The sequence below is a fragment of the Cervus canadensis genome, chromosome 7 (assembly GCF_019320065.1).
Source record: "Cervus canadensis isolate Bull #8, Minnesota chromosome 7, ASM1932006v1, whole genome shotgun sequence".
In the NCBI taxonomy this organism is placed as follows: Eukaryota; Metazoa; Chordata; class Mammalia; order Artiodactyla; family Cervidae; genus Cervus; species Cervus canadensis.
In genome coordinates this window covers 92,419,762-92,431,999 of record NC_057392.1, presented here as the reverse complement: position 1 = coordinate 92,431,999, position 12,238 = coordinate 92,419,762, and positions in this window count along the sequence as shown.

The window sequence follows — 12,238 nt, the reverse complement described above, 5'->3', positions numbered from 1 at the left end:
TTTTGGGGGCTGTTAGTTCTAAAAGGTCTTGTAGGCCTTCATAGAACCATTCAACTTCAGCTTCTTCAGCATTACTGGTTGGGGCATAGACTTGGATTACTGTGATATTGAATGGTTTGCCTTGGAAACAAATAGAGATCATTCTGTCGTTTTTGAGATTGCATCCAAGTACTGCATTTCGGACTCTTTTGTTGACTATGATGGCTACTCCATTTCTTCTAAGGGATTGTTGCACACAGTAGTAGATATAATGGTCATCTGAGTTAAATTCACCCATTCCAGTCCGTTTTAGTTTGCTGATTCCTAGAATGTCGATGTTCACTCTTGCCATCTCCTGTTTGACCACTTCCAATTTGCCTTGATTCATGGACCTAACATTCCAGGTTCCTATGCAATATTGCTCTTTACAGCATCGGACTTTGCTTCCATTACCAGTCACCTCCACAACTGGGTGTTGTTTTTGCTTTGGCTCCATCCCTTCATTCTTTCTGGAGTTATTTCTCCACTGATCTCCAGTAGCATATTGGGCACCTACTGACCTGGGGAGTTCCTCTTTCAGTGTCATATCATTTTGCCTTTTCATGCTGTTCATGGGGTTCTCAAGGCAAGAATACTGAAGTGGTTTGCCATTCCCTTCTCCAGTGGACCACATTCTGTCAGAACTCTCCACCATGACCCGTCTGTCTTGGGTGGCCCCACATGGCGTGGCTTAGTTCATTGAGTTAGACAAGGCTGTGGTCCTGTGATCAGATTGGCTAGTTTTCTGTGATTATAGTCTATTTTCAGTCCTTGTAAAAAATGTGATTTCTGTGACTTGCTGGCAGTCCGGCGGTTACAACTTCATCTTCCAGTGCAGGAGTGGGAGTTCAACCCCTGGTCAGGGAGCTAAGTTTCCACATGTTGTATGACCAAAAATTCAAAACATAAGACTGAATTGATATTGTAACAAATTAAATAAAGACTTTTGAAAAAAGAGATATGCTTTCATTTATTTAAGTTGATAAACTCTACGCTTGGTTGGAAAATAAAATCAGGTATCAATTCATTAGGCCTGTGGTTTACAAATTAAAAATACTGAATACTGTAATATAATAGTATAGCTCCCTTTAAAATGTAATGCAATTTTGTGCTTTTCTTTAACTTAAGCTTTACATGCTCTCAGACATGTCATAGTCACAAGATAAACCTTCTAGTTTTTCACCAGGGTACATCTGGTCTAAAAGCAGATGGTACCATACCTTCTCCTACTTTTAAACTCTGGCTTGATTTATAAAGTGAAACATGTCTTAACTTTAAATGCTGCTACTTCTTATGGACTCCCTTCTACTTCTTTAAGCTTCTATCTCTCATTGCCCTGCCCTGCATTGTGAATATTCAAGCTTGTGATTCAGTGGGACTATTGCAAAACGTAGAAGACAGAAGTTTTGGAAGAATTATAACAAAATGTTACCAGAGTTATTCCTATATTGTGGGGTTATTAGTCATTTCCTCTCTTCTCTATGATACTTCTACACACTTCCTTTCTTATATTTATTATCCTGAAATAGCCACTGATATAGTCCCTGAAACAGTCACAAAATATGGGTTTTTTTTGAATAAGAAAAACAATACTATTTACATTTTGATAAAGGTGATTAATTGTAAACTGTTTATGCCTGACATTTTTTTTCTTTATAATGCCATAAAAGAAGTTTTGAATAAAGCTAGAGTAAGCTGAAATTTTTAATTCCCACTTTTAAGATTCATAAAACATTGCTCCCTTTTGTAATTAATTTACACATATGTATGTGTGTGATTTTATAGATACTTATTTTTACAGTTTCTATTTCTAAATGAAACTGGAGGTAAAGCAAACCAAAATTTGCCCGACTCTTGTGACTTAAGAAAAACAATTTTACTTACATAAACCAAGCTGAATTCCAAGCCACTCATTTCCACCCACACTCATCTTTTATATAGTCCAATCAGTCACCCTTCTTTTGATGTTATTTTTCTGGAGTGGGAAATACTGTGGTCAGTATTCTGATTTCACACACGCACACACAAAAGAAGACTTCAGGCAGAGCGATGCAGTCAGTCTCATTTAAACTGCTGCTGTTCTTACTGTAAAATCTAATTTTAAAAAGACATCAAGTAACAGGCATTTGTGAAGGACTGAGGATACTGAGTTCTCTTTTTATTACATGCTAAGTAGCTTCACGTCTAACCTTGTGACCCCATGGGCTGTAGCCCACCAGGCCCGTCTGTCCATGGGATTCTCCAGGCGTTACAGGAGTGGGTTGCCACATCCTCCCCCAGGGACCCTTCCCCATCCGGGGATTGAACCCGCATCTCCTACTGCAGCAGGCAGATTCTTTATTGGTGGCCGCCAGAGAAATCCTTTTCTCTCCTTACCATTTTTAAATTCAGCGGAACCATAATCTCTAAGAACTACTGTTAATTTAGAAAATTCCTTACATGGAAATATACCCCATTTCTTGCCAAGTTCATGCAACTGGGGTATGTCTTGTTCTTGTGCTATTCAACTCCTTCTGGAGACGTGGCTGACAGGTTTGATTCCTGAGACCGTGTTTTAGGAGCATCAGTGATACCACACACCCAGAAGTAACCTAAGGGGGTAGCTGTCCCGGGAGGAGGACTGTTCATTTCCATGGAAGTCTCCATCTTTTAGGAAAAGAAATGACTCAGTGGGGTCAATTTGGCAGGGGGAAAATGTATATGATACTAGATTACTTATGTATTACCCCCTGGAAAGTAATTACTCTGACCACCTCACTAACCACCTCATAAGATTACTGTGAAGACGAAATGAGAATTTAGATCAAAGTTTTTTGGTAAACTCTAAAATAACATGCAAGCATCATTGTTCTTCTTGAATTACTTATTTCTGCATCATGTCTGGAACAGTGTAAAAATGACCTGACTTGCTATTTGGTATCCTGGATGGGAGGGGAGCTTGGGGGAGAATGGATACATGTATATTTATAGACGAGTCCCTTTGCCCTACACCTGAGACTATTATAATATTGTTAACCAGCTATACCCTAACATAAAATAAAATAGAACTAACAACCTCAAGTTAAATGTTTTCTTATACTGAGCAAATTAGTCACAGTTAGAACTATGACAGTTTGTAAAGTTCTTCCCCTTATGTTAAAGTTAGAGTTCAAGCAATGCATCACAAATGAGATGATAAAGAGATATCGACCTGATTTTTTCTATCAGGAAATTGTGCAGTTCAGAGGAAATCGTTGTGGAATAATTCGACTGATTTCTAGCGCTCTGCCATCTCACCAGTTTAAGCTGTTGCAGCTCAGCGCTGATAATCGATTTTTCTGTTGTTTGTTTAATTCCTACTATTTGCATTTGATATTTGCTATCCACATTGCACTTTTAATCACTATATTGCATTCACAGTTGAAAGGCTTATTAATATGATATTTATCAATTACTTTATTTTAATATTAGCATTACAGTACTTGTGCTTAAACTGAAAGCAATACGTGCAGTTTTCCAGGTACATGGCGTTAAGGGGCGTAGAACTGTTCACAGCTTCCATGGACAACAGCGGTGCTGATTACAGATCATTCAAACAAATGTTCTTTGATTTGGCTCTTATAAGCACGTCTGTTACTGCTAAGGGGTGGGGGTGGAATAAAACAAGTGATATAATTCCCTATGTGTTGAAACCTTTTAGCTGGGAACAGCTTTTTAATGGCTTTTTCTGCAGTCAGCAAGAAATGTACATTTATTCAACTGAAAGCAACAATGATGATAAGGAGGAAAAAAATGTTTCCAACTCTTGTTTCACTCTGCGATTTTCAAGATGGTTTTCTGAAGTTTCATTTACAGTCTCTAACAAAGCAAATCAAGAGATACATATATTATCTGTGTATAAAACACAATAAAAGTATAAAGAGAAATAAAGTGACTATATCAGATGATACTGCAGTGTATCTCCTCAGACAGGGCCTATTTTATTCCTAATCATAAAGAATTGGTTGGCAAATGTTACGTATTTATTCACTTTTGGGAGAAAAAAAAATTTTTTGGTTCAATTTAGCATTATAAGTCACCTAACGGTCACATCCTTTGAAATAAAAGAACTGAAGAAAATATTGCCACGCTCAGCTGCAAGAGGGCCTCATTCGAATTAGATGGCTTCAAGAGCCTAAACTGCGGTCAGCTCTCCATCACCAACACTGAGGGATTGGAGGCAGTATGCTCACTGGCAAATGTAGGCATACCCAAGACTACGATGATGTTAACTATAATAGGGTGCAACCTCTTTTTTGGAACGGGTGAATTTAACTCAGATGACCATTGTGTCTACTACTGTTGGCAAGAATCCCCTAGAAGAAATGGAGTAGCCATCATAGTTAACAAAAGAGTCCAAAATGCAGTACTTGCATGCAATCTCAAAAACTACAGAATGATCTCTGTTCCTTTCCAAGGCAAGTCATTCAATATCAGACTAATCCAAGTCTATGCCCTGACCAGTAATGCTGAAGAAGCTGAAGTTGAACGGTTCTATGAGAACCTACAAGAACTTCTAGAACTAACACTCAAAAAGATGTCATCCTCATTATAGGAGACTGGAATGCAAAAGTAGGAAGTCAAGAAATACCTGGAATAATAGAAATAATAGGCAAATTTTGCCTTGGAATACAGAAAGAAGCAGGTCAAAGGCTAATAGAGTTTTGCCAAGAGAATGCACTGGTTATAGCAAACACCATCTTCCAGCAACATAAGAGAAGACTCGACACATGGACATCATAAGATGGTCAATATTGAAATCAGATTGATTATATTCTTTGCAACAAAAGATGGAGAAGCTCTATACAGTCATCAAAAACAAGACTGAGAAGTGACCATGGCTCAGATCATGAGCTCCTTATTGCCAAATTCAGACTTAAAGTGAAGAAAGTAGGGAAAACCACTAAACCATTCAGGTATGACCTAAATCAAATCCTTTACGATTATACACTAGAAGTGACAAATAGATTCAAAGGATTAGTTCTGATGGAGTGACGGAAGAACTATGGACAGAGGTTTGTGACATTGTACAGGAGGCAGTGATCAAGACCATCCCCAAGAAAAAGAAATGCAAAAAGGCTGATGGTTGTCTGAGGAGGGCTTACAAATAGCTGAGAAAAGAAGAGAAGTGAAAGGCAAAGGAGAAAAAAAAAAGACATACCCATTTGAATGCCAAGTGCTGAAGAGTAGCAAGGAGAGATAAGAAAGCCTTCTTCAGTGATCAATGCAAAGAAATAGAGCAATATAATAGAATGGGAAAGACTAGAGAGATCTCTTCAAGAAAATTAGATATACCAAGGGAAAATGTCATGCAAAGATAGGCACAGTAAGGACAGAAATGTCATAGATCTAACTGCAGCAGAAGATATTAAAAAGAAGTGGCAAGAATACACAGGAGAACTATACAAAAAAGATCTTCATGACGCAGACAATCACGATGGTGTGATCACTCACCTAGAGCCAGACATCCTGGAATGCGAAGTCAAGTGGGCCCCAGGAAGCATCACTACAAACAAAGCTAGTGGAGGTGATGGAATTCCAGTTGAACTATTTCAACTCCTGAAAGATGATGCTGTGAAAGTGCTGCACTCGATGTGCCAGCAAATCTGGAAAACTCAGCAGTGGCCACAGGACTGGAAAAGGTCAGTTTTCATTCCAGTTCCAAAGAAAGGCAATGCCAAAGACTGCTCAAACTACCACACAATTGCACTCATCTCACACTCTACTAAAGAAATGCTCAAAATTCTCCAAGCCAGGCTTCAACAGTACATGAACTATGAACTTCCAGATGTTCAAGCTGAATTTAGAAAAGGCAGAGGAACCAGAGATCAAATTGCCAACAACCGCTGGATCATTGAAAAAGCAAGAGAATGCCAGAAAAATATCTACTTTTGCTTTATTGACTATGCCAAAGCCTTTCACTGTGTGGATCACGACAAGCTGTAGAAAATTCTTAAAGAGATGGGAATACCAAACCACCTGACCTGTCTTCTGAGAAATCTGTATGCAGGTCAGGAAGCAACAATTAGAACTGGATGTGGAACTGACTGGTTCCAAATTGGGAAAGGAGGATGTCAAAGCTGCATATTGTCACCCTGTTTATTTAACTTATATGCAGAGTACATCATGTGAAATCCAGGCTGGATGAAGCACAAGCTGGAATCAAGGTTGCCAGGAGAAATATCAATAACCTCAGATATGTGGATGACACCACCTTTATGACAGAAAACAAAGAAGAACTAAAGAGCCTCTTAATGAAAGTAAAAGAGGAGAATAAAAAAGTTGGCTTAAAGCTCAACATTCAGAAAACTAAGATCATGGCATCTGGTCCCAGCGCTTGCTGTCAAGTAGATGGGGAAACAGTGGAAACAGAAACTTTATTCTGGGGGCTCCAAAATCACTGCAGATGGTGACTGCAGCCATGATATTAGAACACTTTGGCCACCTGATTCGAAGAACTGACTCATTTGCAAAGACCCTGATTCTGGGAAAGATTGAAGGCAGGAGGAGAAGAGGATGACAGAGGATGAAATGGATGGCATCACTGACGTAATGGACATGAATTTGAGTAGGTTCCAGGAGTTGGTGATGGACAGGGAAGCCTGTTGTGCTGCAGTCCATGGGGTCGCAAAGAGTCGGACATGACAGATGGGCTGAACTGAACTGAACTGAACTGAGCAGAGCCTCTTTTCTTGAGTGTGCACGCTATACAAAGTCTGAAATCAAACATGTGCAACACATTTACAATGGAGTTACATTTATGCAGGAGTGGGTTCTCCAGTCATCAAGTAAGACAGCAATCTGTTTGAGTCAACATTACCAGTGAGAAGTCGTTATGCTTCCCTCTAAACTGTAAGACTCAGATCCTAATAAAGTCAAAGGCAAAGAGTTATTTCCTTCTGTTTCCTTTTGCAATTCACATGCAGCCTCCCCAGAAATAGTGAGGATAGGTCTAATTTTAATCAGGGAAAATCATCTCTGTATATTTTTGCAGAGCCTCAGTCAGTTCAGTCGTGTCCGACTCTTTGCAACCCCACGCACTGCTATACGCCAGGATTCCCTGTCCATCTCCAACTCCCGGAGCCTAATCAGACTCATGTCCATTGCATTGGTGATGCCATCCAGCCATCTCACGCTCTGTCATCCCCTTCTCCTCCCACCTTCAATCTTGCCCAGCATCAGGGTCTTTTCCAGTGATTCAATTCTTTGCATCAGGTGGCCAAAGTATTGGAGTGTCAGCCTCAGCATCAATCCTTCCAATGAACACCCAGGACTGATCTCCTTTAGGATGGACAGGTTGGATCTCCTTGCAGTCCAAGGGACTCTCAAGAGTCTTCGCCAACACCACAGTTCAAAGGCGTCAATTCTTCTGTGCACAGCTTTTGTTATACTCCAGCTGTCACATCCATACATGATACTGGAAAAACCATAACTTTGACTAAATGAACCTTTGCTGCCAAAGTAATGTCTCTGCTTTTAATATGCTGTTTAGGTTGGTCATAACTTTTCCTCCAAGGAGCAAACATCTTTAAATTTCATGGCTGCAGTCACCATCTGCAGTGGATTTGGAGCCAAAAAATATAGTCTCTGACTATTTCCACTGTTTCCCCATCTATTTGACATCAAGTGCTGGGACCAGATGCCATGATTTTAGTTTTCTGAATGTTGAGCTTTAAGACAACTTTTTCACTCTCCTTTTTCACTTTTATCAAGAGGCTCTTTAGTTCTTCACTTTCTGTCATAAAAGTGGTATCATCCGCATATCTGAGGTCATTGATATTTCTCCCGGCCATCTTGATGGCAGCTTGAGCTTCTTCCAGCCCAGCCTTTCTCATGATGTACTCTGCATATAAGCTAAATAAGCAGGGTGATAATACACAGCCTTGAGGTACTCCTTTTCCTATTTGGAACCAGTCTGTTGTTCCCTGTCCAGTTCTGACTGTTGCTTCTTGACCTGCATACACATTTCTCAGGAGACAGGTCAGGTGGTCTGGTATTCCCATCTCTTTAAGAATTTTCCACAGTTTCTTATGATCCATACAGTCAAAGGCTTTGGCATAGTCAATAAAGCAAAAGTAGATATTTTTCTGGCATTCTCTTGCTTTTTCAATGATCCAGCGGTTGTTGGCAATTTGATCTCTGGTTCCTCTGCCTTTTCTAAATTCAGCTTGAACATCTGGAAGTTCATAGTTCATGTACTGTTGAAGCCTGGCTTGGAGAATTTTGAGCATTTCTTTAGTAGAGTGTGAGATGAGTGCAATTGTGTGGTAGTTTGAGCAGTCTTTGGCATTGCCTTTCTTTGGAACTGGAATGAAAACTGACCTTTTCCAGTCCTGTGGCCACTGCTGAGTTTTCCAGATTTGCTGGCACATCGAGTGCAGCACTTTCACAGCATCATCTTTCAGGAGTTGAAATAGCTCAACTGGAATTCCATCACCTCCACTAGCTTTGTTTGTAGTGATGCTTCCTGGGGCCCACTTGACTTCGCATTCCAGGATGTCTGGCTCTAGGTGAGTGATCACACCATCGTGATTGTCTGCGTCATGAAGATCTTTTTTGTATAGTTCTCCTGTATATTCTTGCCACTTCTTAATATCTTCTGCTGCTGTTAGGTCCATGCCATTTCTGTCCTTAATTGTGTTCATCTTTGCATGAAATTTTCCCTTGGCATTCCGAATTTTCAAGAGATCTCTAGCCTTTTCCATTCTTTTGTTTGCTTCTATTTCTTTGCATTGATCACTGAGGAAGGCTTTCTTATCTCTCCTTGCTATTCTTTGAAACTCTGCATTCAAGTGGGTATATCTTTCCTTTTCTCCTTTGCCTTTCACTTCTCTTCTTTTCTCAGCTATTTGTAAGGCCTCCCCAGACAACCATTAGCCTTTTTGCCTTTCTTTTTCTTGGGGATGGTCTTGATCCCTGTCTCCTGTACAATGCCCATAGATCTTTAGGTACTCTGTCTATCAGAACTAATCCCTTGAATCTGTTTGTCACTTCCACTCTATAATCGTAAGGGATTTGATTTAGGTCATACCTGGATGATTTAGTGGTTTTCCCCACTTTCTTCATTTTAAGTCTGAATTTCATGATCTGAGCCACAGTCACTCCCGCTCTTGTTTTTGGTGACTGTATAGAGCTTCTCCATCTTTGGCTGCAAAGAGTGGAGTCAATCTGATTTCGGTGTTGACCATCTGGTGATGTCCCTGTGTAGTCTTCTTTTATGTTGTTCAAAGAGGGTGATTGCTATGGCCAGTGGGTTCTCTTGGCAGAACTCTATTAGCCTTTGCCCTGCTCCATTCTGTACTCCAAGGACAAATTTGCCTATTATTTCTATTATTCCAGGTATTTCTTGACTTCCTACTTTTGCATTCCAGTCCCCTATAATGAGGATGACATCTTTTTGGGTGTTAGTTCTAGAAGTTCAAGTAGGTTCTCATAGAACTGTTCAACTTCAGCTTCTTCAACATTACTGGTCAGGGGATAGACTTGGATTAGTCTGATATTGAATGGCTTGCCTTGGAAACGAACAGAGATCATTCTGTAGTTTTTGAGATTGCATCCAAGTACTGCATTTTGGACTCTTGTTAACTATGATGGCTACTCCATTTCTTCTAAGGGATTCTTGCCCACAGTAGTAGATATAATGGTCATCTGGCTTAAATTCACCCATTCCAGTCTGTTTTAGTTCACTGATTCCTAAAATGTCGATGTTCACTCTTGCCATCTCCTGTTTGTCTTGATTCATGAAACTTGATTTAAATTCGCCTTGATTCATGGACCTAACATTCCAGGTTCCTATGCAATATTGCTTTTTACAGCATCAGACTTTACTTCCATCACCAATCTCATCCATAACTGGGTTTTTTTTGTTTTTTTTTTTTGTTGGTTTTTTTTTTTTTTTTTTTTTTTTTGCTTTGTCTCCATCTCTTCCTTCTTTCTGAAATGACTTCTCCATTCTTCTCCAGTAGCATATTGGACACCTACTGACTTGGGGAGTTCATCTTTCAGTGTCATACCTTTTTGTCCTTTCATAATTTGCAGAGCCTAGATAACTGAATTTATGGAATTTAAATGAATGAAATAGTATTGCAATTTCCTGAACTTTACTACGATATGCTGAATATTTAACTATATTATTTCTACTTTAATCTTTAAAACAACATTTTTGATAGGTGTTAAGGACACCCCTATTATGTGAGGAAACTGAAACCAACAGAAGTTATATAATTTGCAGGTATGTGGCAGAATTTGAATTCAAACCATGCTGATTCCATAGCTGGTGCCCTTTATACTATACTATTATCAACCTTTAGAAATATAAAGAGGTATTTAAAGTATACGTATAATTATATTAATAATAGAGCTGAACTTGGCTGCATCATTTAACTAATTCTTTGAATGCTACATTAAAGGTCTCCATTTAAAAAAAATAGCAGAATGTCAGGATTAGGAAATATATTAATCGTTTGGGGTTTTCTAAGCTAGGTTACCTAATTGTTTATTGTATAGGTACCTTTATTGTTCTCCATAGCCAGCCCTCTTTGGCTCCTACTTAGAGGATAGCTGACATATCCCTGTTCATTGATTATTCACCAGGGCTTTTCTGGTGATTCAGTGGTAAAAATCCTCCTGCAAATGCAGGAGACCTGGGTTCAATCCTTGGGTCAGGAAGCTCCCCCAGAGAAGGAAACAACAACCTGCTCCAGTGTTCTTGTCTGGAAAATTCCATGGACAGAGGAATTTGGCAGGCCACAGACCATGGGGCTGCAAAAAGAGTCAGTTGCAATTTAGTGACTACACAACAACATATCCTTATTCATTGATTATTCACCTTGGTTCCCCCTTATTTAAACCAATATGCAAAGTATTTATATAAGAATCCTTCTAAAGAAACACTCATCACATCATTGCAACCCTCAAAACTTTCAATAGCTTCTTATTTCTAATCTCATCAAGCTAAGCTCCTGACCCTGAGTTTCAGGGTTCTCTGCCATAAGAAAGCATCCACCCATTATATTCATTTCCTCTGTCAACTTCTCATATACTTCTTCCACTCCAGTGAAAATTTCTTATTTGCTTTTCTCCCATCAGTTTTTGCCTGAAACTTCCAACAGAAAAGTGTAAGTACTTAAACAATTTTTTTCATGAACCCCACTCCTGTATCAACTCTCCTACCTAGAAGACCATAGGTTTTATAGCAACTTTGTATCAGTTGCAATAAACAAGGAAATTATAAATATTTAGCAATTATATCTGCAATTTAACTTTCTGTCTCCTTTACACTTTTATTCAGTGTTCTCTTCATGCTCCATACTCTGTATTTACTCAAAATCTCCTTCCATTATTCAAGATATACCCACCATTAAACTCTCAAGTCCATATTCCATGAAGCCTCCTATGACCATGCAGGTCTTCTTGTATTTCTTTATAACTAACTTCTACATGGCTGCCTGTTGTCACATCACAAACTTGAATATATCTAATATTTCTTTATCCCTAACATCAACTAGAAAACTTCTGGGCATTTGAATACTGTCAATTGATTGAAACTTATTAAGGAAAATTTCCCATGAAAATAATAAATTAAAGCTTTTTAGACTGAAATATTTAATCTTATGAAAATAAAAATGTTACTAGAAAACAATAAAAGAAAATTCATGCCAGAGCTGTGCAACATAAATATTATATAATACAAGCCATACGTGCAATTTAAAGTTTATAGTAGCCACATTTTAAAAAATAAGAAATAGTATTAGTTTACTACTGCTTTTGTAACAATATGCATGTATTTAGTGGCTGAAAGCAACACAAATTTATTCTCCTGCAGTTTTGGAGGTCAGAAATCTGAAATGATTTTCACAGGGCTAAAATCAAAGTTGGACAGAGCTAGATTCTTCTGGAAGCTCTAAGATGAAAAACTATTTTTTTACCTTTCCAGTTTCTAGGGACCCTGTGCATTCCTTGGCTCATGACCCCATTTTCACATCGTTTCAAATCATGGCCTCAACTTCTTGCTTCCATGATCACATGTCCTACTATTCACTGTGAAAAGTGAAAATTCTCTGGCTGCCTTTTGCCTTAGCAGCAAAGAGTATTATAATTCATGAGCAAGCCATGGGGCTGGGGAGGGTGAGGAATGGCCAAGTATTTGCCACATTTGCCATCCTCAATGTAATCCCTTTAACCCAAAAATATTAGGAAAACA